This window comes from Hypanus sabinus, chromosome 13, assembly GCF_030144855.1.
Source record: "Hypanus sabinus isolate sHypSab1 chromosome 13, sHypSab1.hap1, whole genome shotgun sequence".
Lineage (NCBI taxonomy): Eukaryota > Metazoa > Chordata > Chondrichthyes > Myliobatiformes > Dasyatidae > Hypanus > Hypanus sabinus.
This window is the reverse complement of record NC_082718.1, coordinates 39,485,543-39,505,790: the sequence shown is the minus strand read 5'-3', so window position 1 is coordinate 39,505,790 and position 20,248 is coordinate 39,485,543.

Sequence of the window (20,248 nt, the reverse complement as noted above, 5' to 3'; positions counted from 1 at the left end):
AGAGAGATCTTGTCTGAGATGTTCAACTGTTGGAATGGACAGTAGTTTTTGATGGACTCTAGATCATGGTCTCTTTGGGGCTTTGCTTTTGCTTGCATGGTGGGTGGTGGGGTTGATGCTTTCCCAGGAGCAAGTGGGGGGAGTGGGAGGGGAGGGTTTGATGCTTTTACTGCTGCTTGTGCATGGGAGGGGGAAAGGGGGGCTTTGAGGTTTCTGTTATTCATCTGGGGTTTTTACTGTTTCATGGATGTCTGTGAAAAGTAAGAATTTCAGGTTGTATACTGTATACATTCTCTGATATTAAATTGAATTGTACTTATTTCCCATCTTTAGCTGTCCTCTTGCTCATCCGGTGAAAGTGCTTCCGCAGCTATGTTTTGCCAGTTTCCTTCAGCCATTGATTTAGCAACAATGGAGGCATGGATTTATATGGACGGATAGGGCTGGCACACAATCCATTGATACTGTATCTTCCCACTTACGCCGCCTGAGGTATGAGGGGGCTGGTCACGAGTTTTGGAAGTGTCAAAGAAATCGGGTTGAGTTGTTGCAATGCACTTCTTCACTCTGCAACTGTGAGAACGGCGGAGCATCTCCCTACAATCCATCAGGGACATTTACCTGGATTACTGTGTACGCAGGACCCTTAGTATTATTAAGGATCTGACTCATCCATCCAGCATCTTCTCTGACTTTCTACCATCAGGCAGGAGACTCCGATGCATAAAAGCAAGAACGGTCAGGATGGGAAACGGTTTCTTCCCTCAGGTCATTTGGCTTCAGAACTCCCTGTCACATTGCATTCAAAGAGTCATTGGTTAATCTGTTCTGTACCTTACAATATTTAATTTACCTGCATGCACTTTAGTTGTTTATTTATGTGTAATTTCATCTGTAGATTTTATCCTCACTTATGGATAGTGTGTATTATGTGTACTACTGGTCTGGAGGATCGTTGACTCGCTTTGACAATATACGTGTAGTTAGTTAATTGACAATAAACTTGTCTTGCCAAACCTGTGGATGTGTTGCCAGTCAAGTGGAATGTTCTGTCTTTAATCTTTACTGAGCTCTTTGTTAACTGAACCTTTCTAAGTATGTGATGAATGTACCACCAAAGTTCAAAGTGCTTTCATTATCAAAGTATGCATACTTTAGAGAACGTTGAGATTTGACTCCTTGCAGCCAATCATGAGACAAAGAAACCCAACAGAACCTATTGAAGCAAAAGGAAACCGCTGACCACAAAACGTGTAGAGAAAAGAACATAAATGATGCAAACAAAAAACGTAAGCAAACAACAGGCAGAAGTGAAGTTCACAAAAGTGAGTTCAAAGAAGCCTATTAATTGTAGACCACAGCCTCAGTTCAGAGCAGAGGCAAGTTAACCTTGTGGAACAGCGGAATGAAGTTCAGAGCAGAGGCAAGTTAACCTTGTGGAACAGCGGAATGAAGTTCAGTGCGCAGTCCACACCACTGGCTTGTGCCTTGTAGGTGATACTGAAGTGAAAGTAAATCAAGCTACTTGGTATTTGTCATAGGATTGTGCCTTTTTCATGCATTAGCATCCGCTTGGCTGGCTCAGTTCAGAATCTATTTACTAGTAATCCAAAGAATGCTGGCATTTCAGGCTTGCAATATTAACATTAATGAATGAAAAGGGCAGAGTTGTCCCTTGTCAGATATGGTCATTTCTTGCCATATGGCTGGCATTACTGTGGCTTGCTACTTGTGACTGGGAATAGACAGATGGACAATAGTTGCTGCAAAACAGTGAATACCCCATGGAATAAGACAGATGGCTAAAAGGAAAGCTGTATTGGTACAGTATCGGATTTGCCAGAATAAATAGGACATGAGGGAAGTCATTATCTACATCTTCCGTGGTGCTGCTCATGTGTTTACTATGTTGATGGAGCCTTCATTTCACAAGTAAACACAAGGCCACTATCTTCCACTCACAGATATAATCTCTTCAGGATATCTTTCCCCCACTGTCTTCATTGCAAGAGGTCCCAACTCTGCAGGGCCGACATTTACCTCCAGCCTATGATCCACAAGCAGAAGTGTCTCGGCTGTCACAGTGCTGAGCTTGCCTTTGTCCCATTGAAATTACCTTAACTGCATTCTTCATCCCCCGTTCCAATTACTTCCTGCTTACCTCCATGGCACTTCCGATACCCTCTGCATTTTGGCCGTTGTCCATTTGTTGATCCCAATCAGTTTATTTTTTTAAGAATTTCTCAATGAACTCAAGCCAGCCAATTACACCCATGTGACCAATTAACATATTAACCTGTCTTCGGAACGTGGGAGGAAACCGGAGCACCTGGTGGAAATCTACGCAGTCACGGGGAGAACATGCAAACTTCTTGCAGTCAGCAGCAGATTGAACCTGGGACGCTGATGCTGTAATTGGTTACTGTAACTCCAAAGCTATGTGCCGCCCCTCAGTCCACCACCAGAATGATCAAAGGGCTCTCTGTTTCTTTCCTAAACAGAGGCTCAAGCCGTTGTCGTCTATCAACACCCTCAGTTACCTGCTGAACTCGTTCTCACAAGAATCATCTTCTCTTTCAATCCCACTCAACTCCTCCAGGTCAAGGTCAAGTTATAACAACTTAGATGCACCCAGTCTATGCATGTCTTTGGAGCAGCCCCTATATCAATACAACTCAGACTCTTCTCCCTTCACTGCTACAATACCACTGTACAGGGGCTGCTTTGATATTGGTATTGGCTTATTGTTGTCATGTATGCAAGATACAGTGAAAAGCTTGAATACCTTGTTCATACAGATCAAATCATTCCACAGGGGATTGAGTTAACATGTGGTAAAGCAATAAAAATGCAGAATAAAGTGTAAAAGCTACTGAAAAAGTACAGTGCAGGTCAACGATAAAATACGATATGATAAGGTGAACTCTTGAAAGGCAAAGAGTTCATCTTATCATACAAGAAGTCCATTCAAGAGTCTAATAACGGTGGGATAGAAGCTGTCCTTGAGGTTGATGATACGTACTTTCAGGCTTTTGTATCTCCTGCCCGATGGGAGAGGGAAGAAGAGAGGATGTTTGGGGTGGGTGGGCCTTTGCTTATGCTGGCTGCTTTCCTGAGGCAGCAAGAATTATAGACAGAATCCATGGAGGGTGAGGCTGGTTTCTGTGATATACCAAGCAGTGTCCTCAACTCTGCAGTTTCTTGCATTCATGTGGTGATCAGTTGCCTTACCAAGTCATTAAGCAGTTAGATAGAGTGCTTCTATGGTGCATTGTTAGAAATTAGTAAGAGCTGACAGGAACATGCCAGATTGTTTAGCCTGCTGAGGATGTGGAAGTGTCATCGAGATATTTTTGGCTGTGAAATCAGTGTGGTTGGACCAGGACAGGAAATTGGCGATGCTCACACCTTGCACTCATGCAGAAGTAGAATATTTCCGTACTTCTGTTGCTAATGTCCATCCTGTTCTTATGTTCACGTGGTCCAGCTCTGACTCTTCCATTTCCTTTCTGAAATTTCACTGTCTCAGGGGACAGATTAGCACACAGTCTTCACTGCAAACACAGAGACTGCAACTCTGTGTTGAATGTATTTCTTCCCACCCTGCCTTTTGTGGGGACTCCGCTCCATTCTCTCACTTCCTCCATCACTGAGTTTTCTGCTCTGTTGACTAAACTTTCCACACTGCTGCCCCTGAATGCCATGCTTTTTTCGTTAACAGTAGCTTCTCCTTCACGATAACAGACAGAGCCCTTGTCTATTGCGTCTACCTCTGCTCTCACCCTTCCTCCTCCCAACCAGACCATTCTCAGCATCTTTAGTATCCAACAGATCGTCCTTTACCATTTCTAACACTTTTAAGGAGATTCTAACAAGACATATTTTCCCTTCCATCCCCTTTATTCTGTATGTTCTGTGTGTCTCTGTTACGTTCTTCCACCTTCTCCAACTACTACCCTGTCACAGGACTTCCCTGTGCCACAGAAGGAGATGGTACACCTGCTCTCTTACCTTCCTCTGTTTTCCAGGAACCAATACTGTCCTTCCAACTGAGGTGTTAACTCTCTTGCACTTCTTCCAACGTAGTATACTGCTTTCTGTGCCAGTGATGTGGTCTCTCATTGTAGATTGGATGATGGCTTTGTGGAATACCTCTATTCAGTCTGCAGATACCTAGCACTTTAATTCTTTATCGCACTACCTATTTGGCCTCCAGAGGTGCTGTTTGTTTTGCACCCAGTTTGTTTTGTGCAAACATCACCTCCTGTTTTTTTACATCATTTCCTGCTCAGTTTAATTTGGATGTCAACTTGAAGCACACATAGTGGAAAGAGGTCCATCTCCATTTACCTGTTATTTCCCCTTGGAGCAGCACTACCTGTGAGTCTTAAGCTGTATTAATATTGGTAAAGATTTTGTAGATGTACTTTAAAGGAAGTATTATGTTTATTGTTTATCCCTATAAGGCTATTGTCGTGCTGAGAGTCCACAGCATAACTATAGAATGTTGCATGTGTCCATTACCTTGTTTAATGCTGATTGTGAGAATAATCGATAGTATATTCAGGTATATGATGATTCTGTATTGAATCTAATACATGTTCTACTTAACTTTTTGCAGTTTCACAAAGTTTTCTCATTCCAAATCCAGAAGAGAGCTTCCGGCTTGGGTAGCTTTTGAAAAAGTGCAAACTCCCTGCCTGGCTTTGTATCCAACACACTGCAAGGGCAATTGAATACGCAGTTACAGGAAGGCCCAATGTCAGCCTGTGCAACAACAAAGAGGGCTGATCGATGACTTTATGGAGGTTTATAAAATCATGAGGGGTATTAACAAAGAAGGTAGTCTTGATCTTTTTTTCTCAGGATAGTGAATCCTAAAACGAGAGGGCATAGATTTAAGATGAGAAGGCAACATTTTAAATGACACCCGAAGGGCAAGTTTTCAAGACGTAGGGAGGTGAGTGTGTGGAATGAACTGCCGGGGAAGTGGTAGAGACAGGTACAAACACAATGTTTGAAAGGTATTTAGATAGGTGCGAGGATGGGGAAAGTTTAGAAGAATATGGGCTAAATGCTGGAAAACAGGACCAGGTCAAGTAGACAATCTGGGCCATATGGTCTAGTTGGCTAAAAGGGCCTGTTTTCATTTTGTCTTACAACCCTATCAGAGATATTCCCATAATCCTGTTGGACCCTCTCCCACATTTTCAGCTACTCAAAACTAACTTGTTTTCCCACTTTTGCAGTTCCTTATAACTAAGACATGGTCAACAAAATGCCACTTCAACTTATGTGATCTTCCCATCTTGCTGTGGAAGAATAAGTAGATCTTCAAAGAAATTTGTAAACATTCAATAATGCATTTTTTATTCTGTCTGCACTTATACAGAGGTATCCTGCCCAAGATAGTTAGTATTAAATAGTATTATCTTATTCAAGGAACAAGTGGTAATAAAAATCAAAATTTTCATGAACTCAGCAAGTTAGCAAGCATCTGTGTGAGAGAGAGCTATACTTAAGCTTCACATGATGTTCTTTCTTCAGAATGGAAAGCTGCTCGAGAAAATGATGGGTTTATATTTAATTGAGTCGCAGCTCAGATTTAGTTGTTCTTGAATTTTTTTTAGTTTTTTTAAAGCCTGGTGATCAGGGTCCTGTCATCGGTGAGTCCAGAGTTTGTTTTTGGTGATCAATGGGGTCTTTGGGGTTGCTGCCAAGGATTGAGACCTTAAATTAAAATTGAAAGTCCACAAGTGAGGCCTGTTGGCCTGACCACGAGTCTATGTATCTCTGTGAGTCCGCTGGGGAAGATCGAAGCCCAGTGTCTGAAGATCTGAGTCTCAATGGACTGGAGGCTGAAGATGATGGCCCGTCGTGGGGCTAGAGGATGTGCGTGCGTGGGAGGGAAGAACGGGGTTTGTTTTGCTGTTGCTTGTTGTGTTCTGTGTTGTCCTGAATTGTGGCATGCTACACCGACACTAGAATGTGTGTTGACACTCGTGGGCTGCCCCACTGCACACCCTTGGGTGTGTTGGTCATTTACGCAAATGCCACACTTCACTGTATGTTTTGATGCACACATGATAAATAGGCCTGAATCTGGATATAACTCTGTCAGTGCTGGCTCACTGATATTCCTCATAGGGGTGAGGGCGTGAAAGCTCATGGCAATCTATGGCACGGTTTCTGCCTCTGAAGCGTTAATTGTGTTTTAAAATGTTAGGGAGGAGATCATTATCTGCTGTTAGCTGAGCTGTAGTTCCTGTTGCAACAAAAAATAAATCGGCTCTCTGCAAAATGTTTCAAAACTGTAATTTATGTGGAGATTCTTAAAATTACATTTGATCTTCCTGTCTGTTTGTTAGTTTACCAATGACGTTCTGTAAACAGGAGATGTATGAGAGTGGGAGACTCCAAACCTCCTGATGATGGCACTCTGACACTGAATACTCATTCAGCTGGTTATTACAAACATGCATCATGCTTTAATAAGGTGCATTATATTCTAGCTAAAATGCCCTTTCCAATCCTAATATTAAAACTATTTTATATATATCTCCAAGGACCATTTCAGCATTATAATTTTAATATGAATCCTCAAGAAAGAAATGCTATGCAGGAATGTAAATTTCAATCTGTCTTCTGCAACTGGAGTATGTATTATATTTTTTCCAAAAATTCACTGAAGCTTCATTGCATTTTGGAGGCAGAAATTATGCCAATAGGTTTGAAATTAAATACAAATTTATTTCATTCACAAAAAAAGGCTTTGATTAATCTATCCCAAATATTATGATAAAATGTTAATGTTGGAGCAACATTTAATTTATGGTTAAGTAACTTGAATTTTTGACCCCTGTGTGCATGGATTGTAACTTTCTTGTTCAAGTATTGAGCTCTGTACTGAATTATGGGAGTCTCTTTGCAGACTTTAGCTCAGAACACGATTTGCTTGAGGTTATTTGCATGACATTTTTTTCTCTGCACATTGGTTGTTTGACGGTCTTTTTTATGGGTTACTTTATTTTTTAATGGGCGTAATGTTTTTTCTTTCTCTTCACGTTGTGTGTTCGATGGTCCTTTTTAAATATATGGATTCTTTTGAGTTTCTCTGTTTCGTGGCTGCCCGTTAGGAGCCGAATCTTAAGGTTGTATAATGCATACGTACTTTGATAATGTACTTACAACTTTGAACTTTGAATATTTGCTTGTAGTGGCAGCAGGGAAGTACCAAGTCTTGAGAGCAAACAGAACAATTATTTTAATGTGGTGGTTGTCCAGTGTACTGGAGATGGGGGCCAGCAATTAACCTGTGTTTTCATTGTGAGGCTTGTTCAGTTCTGGTCCTGATTAACCTGTGGAAGATGGACTGCCCTCACAATTACCCATGAAGTCAAATTGTCCACATAACCCATGACTGGAGACCCCAGCTACCATTCCAGGTTCCGGTGAATGCTGAAGCATCCGTGCATTAGAGTTGCACTGACGTAAAAGATCTGTTACTATACGAGCAGCCACTTATGCAGTGATGTGACTTTGAATCCAATGGGAGCAGCTGATGAATTTCAATACAAGTAATTATATTAATTAATCTGTAGCGCTGTAGGTGTGCTTGTGTCCAAATTGGAGGGTGATAAGAGGTGGTCAATAAAATGCCAGTGTCGTGATTCAAGTGTTGTTATTGGGCCCTTTGCTCCCAGTGGAATGTAGGCTATCGACCTTCTGTCTCCATTGTTCTTTGTTTGGGCCAGATTCTCGAGGGTGTACCAGGAGTGTGCCTCTTGTCAAACATCGGTCTCGATGTCTCTCCTCCATGTTTTCTTTGGATGTCCCTTCTTCCACTTTCCTTGGGAATTCCATTTTAGTGTCTGCCTGTCGAAGCTTTTGTTTGGCTTCCTCAAGGGCTGGCCAGTCCACCTCCATTTCTGTTTGCATATTTGTGTCTCTGTGGACTCCTGGTTGGTGTTTTCCCACCATGTCTAGAAGATGAAGACTAGAGGAACAAGATGGCGGCGTGACGCAGTTTTTTAGCGGCCTCTCCGGAGTTGATATCAGTTATTTGTTAAGCAGGGTGCCATGCACAATCCTAATCTGATGAAAAATGGACGTGGGAGCATGGAGGAACATCTGGAAATCTCCAGGAAGGCCTTCCTCACTGCTGCTGTTGTTCTGAGGTCTGGGTCTCTGCTAGAAGAACAGGCCCCCAGTCCTCCGGGTCGCATTGCCGGTGGCCGTTGGCGGGGGCAACGTAGTGTGCTCGGCAGAGGATGGTGCTCAGAGAGGCTGTGCCAGAGGAGATGGTCGGAGGCTTGGAGATTCGACGGGCTCGGAGTCTGCTGTGGTCGGGGCGCTTTTACTGTGTGCTGCTTCTGCGAGATTGGATCCGGCGGAGCTTTCATTGTGTGCTGCACCTGTGAGGCTGAATCCGGCAGCGCCGTGGAAGTCCATAGCGGGGGTATTCCCTTCTGCCGCCGGCGTGGGATAGCGAGTCTGTCGGGACCCTGTGGACTTGTGGAAACTGTGTGGTGGTTTCTTTCACACTTATAGTCTCTTAACATCTTCGGACTATTTTTACCATGCCCATGGTCTGTTTTTCTTTTATCAATTATGGTATTGTCTGCACTGTTGTAACTATATGTAACTCTGTGGTTTTGTGTAGGTCTTGTAGCTTTAGTCTTTGGCTTGTTGGGTGGTAGAGTTGGTCTCCTGACTTGGTGTATCTGGGTAGTTTTGTTTTGTCTGGTGGGTTTGGAACTGCTTTCCGGGAAACACACTAAGATGGTAGCGCGATATTAATACGAGGCAGCCTCTCCGGACTCTGGATTTGGGGATTGCCAAACGTTATGTGGATTTTCTGGTGTAGTCTGTTTTGTTGTGTGCTTTTGTGATGTCATTCTGAAGGAGCATTGTCTCATTTTTTAACTGCATTGCATCTGTGGTTTCTAAATGACAATAAACTGAAACTGAACTGAACTGATGTCTAGTTGGTTACTTTGTCGGTCCATCAGGATCCTTCTCAGGCACTGGTTGATGAATGCTTGTAGTTTCTGTAGTTTCTTCTTTGCTGTTCTTCAGTTTTCAGAGCCAATAGAAATACTGCTTTACTATTTGAGTTGAAGATTCTGAAAATGGTTTTCCTTGATATTACTCTGGATATCCACACTTTCTTTAAGATGTAATTAATCTTATCCTTCGGGAAATGGAATCTGTCTGCCTTTCTACATAGAACTACGGATGTGGGCTTGTCCAAACTGAATGGAAAAGTTCAAAATAAATGTTATTATCAGACTACATATATGTCACCACATACAACCCTAAGATTATTTTTCCTGTAGGCATACTCATCAAATCTATAGAATAGTAACTATAACAGGATCAATGAAAGATCAACCAAAGTGCGGAAGACAACAAACTGTGCAAATAGAAATATAAATAAATAGCAATAAATAATAAGAACATGAGACAGAAAATCCTTAAAGTGAGATCATTGGTTGTGGGAACATCTCAATGGATGGACAAGTGAGTGTAGTTGTCCCCTCTTGTTCAAGAGTTTGATAGTTGTGGGATAGTAAGTGTTCTTGAAACTGGTGGTGCAAGTCCTGAGGCTCTTGTACCTTCTATCTGATGGCAGCAGTGAGAAAGGAGCATGGCCTGGGTGATGGGGATCTTTGATGGTGGATGCTGCATTCCTATGTATGCATCTCTGAAATTCTTCTTCTCCAGATAGCCATGAACACAAGAAGGAAAAGAGTGGCAGAACAATGATCAGCCCCCATATCCTACCCCCACACGAAAAATGAACAAAAATGCAACAGGCACATTGACCTCCAAATATCCCCCTCCTCCAAACACAAATAAAATGAAAAAGATCGGGTGAAAAACACAGAAGATAAAAACTATAAGACTGGAAAAACTCCATATCCAATACGCAGAAACCTGAGTGACTTCTCTGGGCACAGCAGCACAGACCGCATTCTCCAGCAGCGGAGTAACCCACCAGTGATCAACAGCCAGTCTCCCCTCTCCATCAGCGGGGTAACCCCACAAGCGATCAACAGCCAGTCTCCCCTCTCCATCAGCGGGGTAACCCCACCAGCGATCAACAGCCAGTCTCCCCTCTCCGGCAGTGGGGTAACCCCACCAGTGATCAACAGCCAGTCTCCCCTCTCCGGCAGTGGGGTAACCCCACCAGCGATCAACAGCCAGTCTCCCCTCTCCGGCAGCGGGGTAACCCCACCAGTGATCAACAGCCAGTCTCCCCTCTCCGGCAGCGGGGTAACCCACCAGTGATCAACAGCCAGTCTCCCCTCTCCGGCAGCGGGGTAACCCCACCAGTGATCAACAGCCAGTCTCCCGTCTCCGGCAGCGGGGTAACCCCACCAGTGATCAACAGCCAGTCTCCCCTCTCCGGCAGCGGGGTAACCCCACCAGTGATCAACAGCCAGTCTCCCCTCTCCGGCAGCGGGGTAACCCCACCAGCGATCAACAGCCAGTCTCCCCTCTCCGGCAGCGGGGTAACCCCACCAGCGATCAACAGCCAGTCTCCCCTCTCCGGCAGCGGGGTAACCCCACCAGTGATCAACAGCCAGTCTCCCCTCTCCGGCAGCGGGGTAACCCCACCAGTGATCAACAGCCAGTGTCCCCTCTCTGGCAGCGGGGTAACCCCACCAGTGATCAACAGCCAGTCTCCCCTATCCGGCAGCGGGGTAACCCCACCAGTGATCAACAGCCAGTCTCCCCTCTCCGGCAGCGGGGTAACCTCACCAGTGATCAACAGCCAGTCTCCCCTCTCCGGCAGCGGGGTAACCCCACCAGTGATCAACAGCCAGTCTCCCCTCTCCGGCAGCGGGGTAACCCACCAGTGATCAACAGCCAGTCTCCCCTCTCCGGCAGCGGGGTAACCCCACCAGTGATCAACAGCCAGTCTCCCCTCTCCGGCAGCGGGGTAACCCCACCAGTGATCAACAGCCAGTCTCCCCTCTCCGGCAGCGGGGTAACCCCACCAGTGATCAACAGCCAGTCTCCCCTCTCCATCAGCGGGGTAACCCCACCAGTGATCAACAGCCAGTCTCCCCTCTCCGGCAGCGGGGTAACCCCACCAGTGATCAACAGCCAGTCTCCCCTCTCCATCAGCGGGGTAACCCCACCAGTGATCAACAGCCAGTCTCCCCTCTCCGGCAGCGGGGTAACCCCACCAGTGATCAACAGCCCGTATGCCCTCTCCGGCAGCGGGGTAACCCCACCAGTGATCAACAGCCAGTCTCCCCTCTCCGGCAGCGGGGTAACCCCACCAGTGATCAACAGCCAGTCTCCCCTCTCCGGCAGCGGGGTAACCCCACCAGTGATCAACAGCCAGTCTCCCCTCTCCGGCAGCGGGGTAACCCCACCAGTGATCAACAGCCAGTCTCCCCTATCCGGCAGCGGGGTAACCCCACCAGTGATCAACAGCCAGTCTCCCCTATCCGGCAGCGGGGTAACCCCACCAGTGATCAACAGCCAGTCTCCCCTCTCCGGCAGCGGGGTAACCCCACCAGTGATCAACAGCCAGTCTCCCCTCTCCGGCAGCGGGGTAACCCCACCAGTGATCAACAGCCAGTCTCCCCTCTCCATCAGCGGGGTAACCCCACCAGCGATCAACAGCCAGTCTCCCCTCTCCGGCAGCGGGGTAACCCCACCAGCGATCAACAGCCAGTCTCCCCTCTCCGGCAGCGGGGTAACCCCACCAGTGATCAACAGCCAGTCTCCCCTCTCCGGCAGCGGGGTAACCCCACCAGTGATCAACAGCCAGTCTCCCCTCTCCGGCAGCGGGGTAACCCCACCAGTGATCAACAGCCAGTCTCCCCTCTCCGGCAGCGGGGTAACCCCACCAGTGATCAACAGCCAGTCTCCCCTCTCCGGCAGCGGGGTAACCCCACCAGTGATCAACAGCCAGTCTCCCCTCTCCGGCAGCGGGGTAACCCCACCAGCGATCAACAGCCAGTCTCCCCTCTCCGGCAGCGGGGTAACCCCACCAGTGATCAACAGCCAGTCTCCCCTCTCCGGCAGCGGGGTAACCCCACCAGTGATCAACAGCCAGTCTCCCCTATCCGGCAGCGGGGTAACCCCACCAGTGATCAACAGCCAGTCTCCCCTCTCCGGCAGCGGGGTAACCCCACCAGCGATCAACAGCCAGTCTCCCCTCTCCATCAGCGGGGTAACCCCACCAGTGATCAACAGCCAGTCTCCCCTCTCCATCAGCGGGGTAACCCCACCAGTGATCAACAGCCAGTCTCCCCTCTCCATCAGCGGGGTAACCCCACCAGTGATCAACAGCCAGTCTCCCCTCTCCGGCAGCGGGGTAACCCCACCAGTGATCAACAGCCAGTCTCCCCTCTCCGGCAGCGGGGTAACCCCACCAGTGATCAACAGCCAGTCTCCCCTCTCTGGCAGCGGGGTAACCCCACCAGTGATCAACAGCCAGTCTCCCCTCTCCGGCAGCGGGGTAACCCACCAGTGATCAACAGCCAGTCTCCCCTCTCCGGCAGCGGGGTAACCCCACCAGTGATCAACAGCCAGTCTCCCCTCTCCGGCAGCGGGGTAACCCCACCAGCGATCAACAGCCAGTCTCCCCTCTCCGGCAGCGGGGTAACCCCACCAGTGATCAACAGCCAGTCTCCCCTCTCCGGCAGCGGGGTAACCCCACCAGTGATCAACAGCCAGTATGCCCTCTCCGGCAGCGGGGTAACCCCACCAGTGATCAACAGCCAGTCTCCCCTCTCCGGCAGCGGGGTAACCCCACCAGTGATCAACAGCCAGTCTCCCCTCTCCGGCAGCGGGGTAACCCCACAAGCGATCAACAGCCAGTCTCCCCTCTCCGGCAGCGGGGTAACCCCACCAGCGATCAACAGCCAGTCTCCCCTCTCCGGCAGCGGGGTAACCCCACCAGCGATCAACAGCCAGTCTCCCCTCTAAGGCAGCGGGGTAACCCCACCAGTGATCAACAGCCAGTCTCCCCTCTCCGGCAGCGGGGTAACCCCACCAGTGATCAACAGCCAGTCTCCCCTCTCCGGCAGCGGGGTAACCCCACCAGTGATCAACAGCCAGTCTCCCCTCTCCGGCAGCGGGGTAACCCCACCAGTGATCAACAGCCAGTCTCCCCTCTCCGGCAGCGGGGTAACCCCACCAGTGATCAACAGCCAGTCTCCCCTCTCCGGCAGCGGGGTAACCCCACCAGTGATCAACAGCCAGTCTCCCCTCTCCGGCAGCGGGGTAACCCCACCAGTGATCAACAGCCAGTCTCCCCTCTCCGGCAGCGGGGTAACCCCACCAGTGATCAACAGCCAGTCTCCCCTCTCCGGCAGCGGGGTAACCCCACCAGTGATCAACAGCCAGTCTCCCCTCTCCGGCAGCGGGGTAACCCCACCTGTGATCAAAGGGCTGTCTGCTGGCGCTCACCTTCCTCATTCAGCTTGATGTTTTAATCTATCTCATCGTTTTAATTGGTGAACAAGGGAAGCTTTACTCAGCATGAAGATCATGCAGTCTGCCTCTGTGTGGTATTCATCATCGTCTTTCTTATTATGTGCTGTGCTGTATGGTGTGGGCGATCATAGTCTCCATAATTATGATTGTTCTTCGTTGGCAAATATTTTACCGAAGTGGTTTGAAATTGCCTTCGTCTGTGCAGTGCCTTTACAAGATAGCTGACCGCAGTTACTATCAGTACTCTTCAGAGATTGTCTGTCTGGCATCAGAGGGTGCATAACCAGGACTAATGATGTACACCACCTGCTCCTTTGGCTTCACATGACCCTGATTGGATCCGAACAGGTCCTACATCTTACCGGAGGGTGACCTTCAGCTAGCGGAGGGATGGAGCACCTTACACCTCCTTTGGTAGAGACGTATCTCAACCCCGCTACCCAAAGGCCTACTTCGCAATTGCAATTTAGGCTGGCAATCACAAGGCTTGATCTTGCAATCCAGTTGCTGTCAATCTGAACATTTATTGTGTGTGAGTTGTACCCCAAATAAACTTTTACTCCTCAGTTTTGATACTGTGTGTAGGATTTCTCGCTGCAGTGTCTATTTAAGTCATTTTGTAATTAACCAAAACACAGGAGATTCTGCAGATGCTGGAAATCCAGAACCACACATACAAAATGCTGGAGGAAGTCAGCAGGCCAAGCAGTATCCATGGAAATTCCTTCCTTTCCCGACTCAGTCGACTGCTTCTTCATTCCCATAGATGCTGTTTGACCTGTTGAGTTCTTCCAGCATTTTGTGTGTGTTGTAATTAACTTTACATCTTCCATGGAGACTATAAATATATGCTTCTAATCTAATTAAACAGAATCTATTCAAGCCAATCAATGATATGTTATGTTCAAATAAACACCAGCATTCAATAAACTCAGTACCCCTGTGCTGTATTTGTATGCTTTTAAGGTGGCAAAGGAAGGGGCTATTCAGTAAGTCTACACAGAACTGGGAGACAATACAGATGCCAAACTGCGAAGAGCACTCCTCCATTTTATCAGCAAATGCAGCAAGGTCCTCAGAATCAAACTCCTTAAATCTAGTTTTGTGAATTTGTGGAAAAGCTTAGATTTGGTGTCATCACAGCAAAACCCTCCCAACCACTGTGTAAGTCTACGTGAAAAGAGTAAATAGTCAAGGTTTTGGCCCAAGACGCTTCATCAAGTTATTGCGCAGAAAATGGCCCATCTGTTCCATGCTCAACCATTTAAGCTGCCTAGTCCCATCAGTCTACACCTGTAACATGGTCTTCCATGCCCCTACCATCCATTTACCAATCTGAATTTCTCTTAAACGTTGAAATCGAGCCCGCATGCACCACTTACGCTGGCAGCTTGTTCCACTCTCTCATCACACTCCGGAAGAAAAAGTTTCGCCTTATGTTCCTTTTAAACATCTCACCTCAAAGTAACGTCAAAGTGACTTTTATGAAAAGCCTTGAAATGATATCAAACTGTCTGGGTTGTGTAGGTTAGCAAGATCATTGTCACTTTTAGAGAATGGGGTTGTTATTGGAGAAAACCCACAAGGTCCTGCAAGGATTAGAATCAGTGGAGAAAATAAATTCCAGAGGAAAGGGTTTTCATTTGAAAATGTTCATAGCAGCAAGGTAAGCAGAAACTGTAATTGTGTCGATTTTTTCCCCAGAGTAATTTTTCCAAAGAAGATGGGACATTCGACTTTCTAGGAACCTCTGTGGACAGTTCAACCTTTCTGTGGAAGGCTGATATTCAGCAAGCCCTCTACTTCAATACCAGCATGGTGGTCAATAACAATTCTGCTAAACCTTAGTATGCATTGTGTTGTGTACTGCCGCGAGTACAAAGTTCAAAGTATATTCATTATCAGTGAGTATGTATACTTTATATAACCTCGAGATTCATCTCCTTACAGGCATCCATGAAGCAAAGAGACCAGTAAAGTCAAAATGAGACCGTTGAACACCCGGTGTGCCGAGGGAGAGAGAAAACCAGACAAATCGTGCAAACAATAAAGCAAGCAACCGGCCTTCAGGACTGAGGTGCACAACTCCAGGTGTCACTGTAGCTGGTTCAGAAGGTCCACAGAAGCTGATTGAGATGGTCTCAGTCCAGCACCAAGTCAAGCAAACCCCATGGAGTGCCGAGCCAAACCGGCCTGTCTTTCACTTCTGACCTCGACATCCCCACCATTTCAGTCTGGGCCAGTGCATAAATTGTCCAGACCTCTACAGAACTCCCAAGATACTTGTTGACAGAGATGCTCTGTCACTTTGCCATCAGCAAACCTCATGGCCTTCAGTTCCAACTCAGAAATCATCCTTCCTGTATTATTGTACTTTTCACTATTCTGCCTCCATTTTCAGATCAAATGACATGATAATCCAAGAGTGCCAATGAACTATTTTATGTCATCTCAGGTGACTGCGTGTTCCTCAGTGCACAGAATCAGCTTTTCTCTTTGCAGCGTCAACTCTCTCCAGCTTCTCTCATCACTACCGCCACTGAAAAGCTGAAAGGTATCAAATACAGATTGGATGTAGGTATTTAGTCATACAACCATACCACGAGATTTCCTTTCGTGTTTCTAAACAAATGGAAGGAACTTGAATGTCTGTTTGCTCTTGACATCATTAAAACGGTTGTCAATGAGCCATCTCCATGGGTTTCACTTAAACGCCTTGTCAAAAAGTCAACAGCAGATTTGGATCTGTGCACACCAACTCAAGTGATCAATTGTGAATGGCATGTAATGCTAGTGATCCCAAGCCAAGCTTTAATGTTGGATATCATCAAACTCAGCTCACAGAGAAATCTTGCCACCTAACATTTCATCACCAGCATGGGGGAGGAAGAAGCTCTTGCTGACAACATCATTGCTTTGAAGTATTCAGCAAGAAGTTGTAATTTTTGTGTGTTCCCAGATCAAATCATCCGAGATGAGTTAGTCTGTGATCACCTAGGAGGGTTTACCACAAGAGGATTTGACTTTTACGTCACGTTTAATGTTGCACTGGCTTTGAAACTTGCCTGCAAGGATAGCAAAGAGTGTGCATCATTCTGACCCAACATGAGTTGCTGTTTAAAGAGGCTATGCAGTATGAAATGTGAACTTCTTCCATTTCACCAGGATCCTCAAAAGTAAACTCCTCAATTCAATGCCTCAAAACACAAGCAAGAACGGTACTGCTGAGGTGGAAACCACCACCAAATTTCCTGCAGATTTTATCAAGAAAGATGGGGAAAAATTTGGGGAAAAAAGGTCACTAGTAAGATACATAATAGTCCAAAATGTACAGTTGCACTCATGCATAGTCTGTGATTGCAGTAAGGAGGTCACTAAACCAGAGGAAGAGCAAATGTGTACTCATATCAAGGGTGGAGAGATGACATTTTTTCCAGGTGGATCTGGCATCAGTGAAAATGCATCTGGACTGCACCAATCTGTATCACTTGTGCCAGAGCACAGGTAAAAGGAGAGGCTGATGATACACCCCATGCAGCCATTCACATATAAACCTGACAGACGGAAAGCTCATCACTTGTGTAAGGGAGACAGGGTTCCTGAAGTGGGAGAGATTCAAGTTGTAGTGAGGTAATGAGGAAAACAAGGGAAACCGTCCTACACAATTGAGGTGAAATTGGCTTGAAGAAGTAAAATTGAACTGAGAGAATATCTCCATCTTACAATGAGAGTGCTCCACAGTATGCACTGCATCTTGTTTAGATCATTTTCTATTTTCCAGGAGGGATTTCAAAGTGAAGATTCACGAAGAAGTAGAAACAACTCCCGCATTCCATAAGCCTTGACTTTTCCCCTTTGCTTTGAAGGAAGTGATCGAGAATGAATGGGATTATTCTGGGGTACATGGAATGATATCCCACACAGAAAAAAATGATTGGGCAGTTTTGAGCCTCTGCTGTAGTGGTATCTGTGCAAGACAAGATGGCAATGTTATGTGGGGACTACAAGACAAAATAAATTGCAACCAAAGCTGAAAAAATACATTGCCCAATACAGAGGATATCTATCATGTGAAATAGAAGATTCTTCTATAAATTTTCCTTATCTACCACATTCAAACAGCTGGGGGAGTGTCATGTTCAATATTGAAATATGCAATCTGCATTTGTCTGTTAGTACAGGGAGAGTCAAGATCAACCCATTAGGATGGTAACACACAGAACATCCGATTTGTCTATTGCCTTTTCAATAATATTATAACAATGGTTATTATAGGGATTATAATGGTTTATTATAGTAGTTTGTTAAGGTCTGTGGAACAAATTTATTCACCGAGCAATGTTAATCACATGCTCTCTTCTCATTGCTCCCATCAGGAAAAAGGTACAAGAGCTTCAGTACTTGCAACACCAGGTTCAGGAACTGTTACGACTCCTCAGCAGTTAGGCTCTTGAACCAAAGAGGAAAACTTCACTTGTCTAATTATTGAAATATTCCCACAACCAATGGGCTCACTTCCAAGGAGTCGTCATCTCATGTTCTCAATATTTGTTGCTTATTTATTATTATTTTTTCTTTTATATTTGCACAGTTTGTTGTCTTCTGCACTCTGGTTAAACACCCTAGTTGGGCAGTCTCCCATTGATTCTTCATGCACAGGGTTGTACGTGGTGATATATTTGTACCTTGATAATAAGACTTACTTTGAACTTTAAACTTTGAATAAGTGTATGCTTTTTGGAGCATTTCATATACTTCCATCTTTCCCCATATCTGCACAGGAACAACTTTCAAGCTCTGACTGACTACAAGCCAGGAGTTAGTTAATTATACAAATGGCACACTGTCCACTGGCATCAGACTCTGTTTGCTTGAGCTCCAGGAGTATGAATATTATGCCACAAGTAAGCCAGGCAAGTTACGTTTTGCTAATCACCTTTTATGTTACTCCAAGTCTACTGCTAACCTCATTTGGTCACGAAAAAACAGATTGCAGAGCTGTACATTGGAAACGCGAGAAAGAAGGTACTGCCTAAATTAAAAACATCCTGTAGCTATATATGATATTGCTCTATTACAGTTTGACATAGCAGTTCAGTAGCAAACAGGTGGGAACATGTCATATAGACAACAACCTTCTGTGATAAACTCAAAATGGGCTGATTTCAGTTGTACTTCTATGAACTGTTAACATTGATATGCTACAGTCGCTAATGAAAGATTAGATTTGAGGTCAATCATGGAATCCTGTAAGCCAAAGCCAAGGAAAGCATGGCTCCCTACGAATGATGATCTGGTTGATCTTGAAAATTAACAGATGTCTCATGTACTGGGCAAGCGGTTAAGGCTTTGGGCTGGCGATCTGAAGGTCGTTAGTTCGAGCCTCAGCCAAGGCAGCATTTGTGTCCTTGAGCAAGACACTTAACCACACACTGCTCCTGCACGTTTACAGCCCGGTGGCGGTAGTTGGTGCAGTATGAACAGGACAAGACGATCACAAAGTCCATCTGAAAGTGTCAATGCAAATCGGAAATCAGAATCATGTTTGATGTCATTCTATCTATATATACATATATGATGTGAGTAGATGGATAATAAGTAACGCAAAAAAAAAGAATAAATTAGTGAGGTAGTGCTCATGGGATCAATGTCCATTCAGAAGTCTGATGGCAGAGGAGAAGAAGCTATTCCTGAAATGTTGAGTGAGTGTCTTCAGGCTCCTTGGTGGTAGTAATGAGAAGAAGTGATGTGGATCCTTAATGATGGATGCTGCCTTTTTGAGGCATTGCTTTTTGAGGATGTCCTTGATGCTGGGGAGGCTAAAGCCCATGATGGATCTGGCTAAGTCTGCAACTTTCTGCAGCTTTTTCCGATCCTGTGCGGTGGCCCCATCTGCACCAAGTGGTGATGCAACCAGTTAGTAAGCTTTCCACAGAACTTCTGTAGAAATATGCTGTGTTCGGTGATATAACAAACTGCTAATGAAATATAGCTGCTGTTGTGCCTTCTTTGTAATTGCATCAATATGTTTGGAGATGTTGACACTTAGGAGCTTGAAGCTGCTCACCTGTCACTGAGAACTGGTGTGTGCTCCCATGACTTTCCTCTCCTCTCCTGATTAATTCCTTGGCTTTACTGACATTGAGTGTAAGGTTGTTGCTACTGCACCACTCAATCAGCTGATTCATCTCACTCCTGTATGCCTCCTTGTCACTATATGAGATTCTGTCAGCAATAATGGTGTCATCAGCAAATTTAAATCTGATGGCATTTGAGCTATGACTAGCTACACCATCATGGGTGTCGGAAGAGTAGAGCAGTGGGCTAAGCACGCATTCTTGAGATGCGCCAGTGTTGATTGTTGTGAGCAGATGTTATTTCCAATCTGTGCTAACTGCATATAAGGAAGTTAAGAATCCAATTGCAAAGGGAGGTCAAAAGGTCCAGATTTTGGAGCTTGTTGATTTGTATTGAGTGCATAATTTTGTTGAGCGCTGATCTATAATCACTAAATAGCAGCCTGATGTAGGTTATTGCTGTTGTCTAGGTTGGCTCAGTGGAGATTGCATCTGCTGTAGACTTATTATGGTGATAGGCAAATTGCACTGGCTCCAGGTCCTCGCTTAATCTGAAATTGATTCTGGCCATGACCAACCTCTCAAAGCACTTCATCATAGTCGATGAGAGTGCAATTGGGTGATTATCACTGAGGCAGCTCACCCTCCACTTCTTGGGCTCTGGTAGTATTATCACCCTTTTGAAGCAGGTGGCTACAGTACTGAGA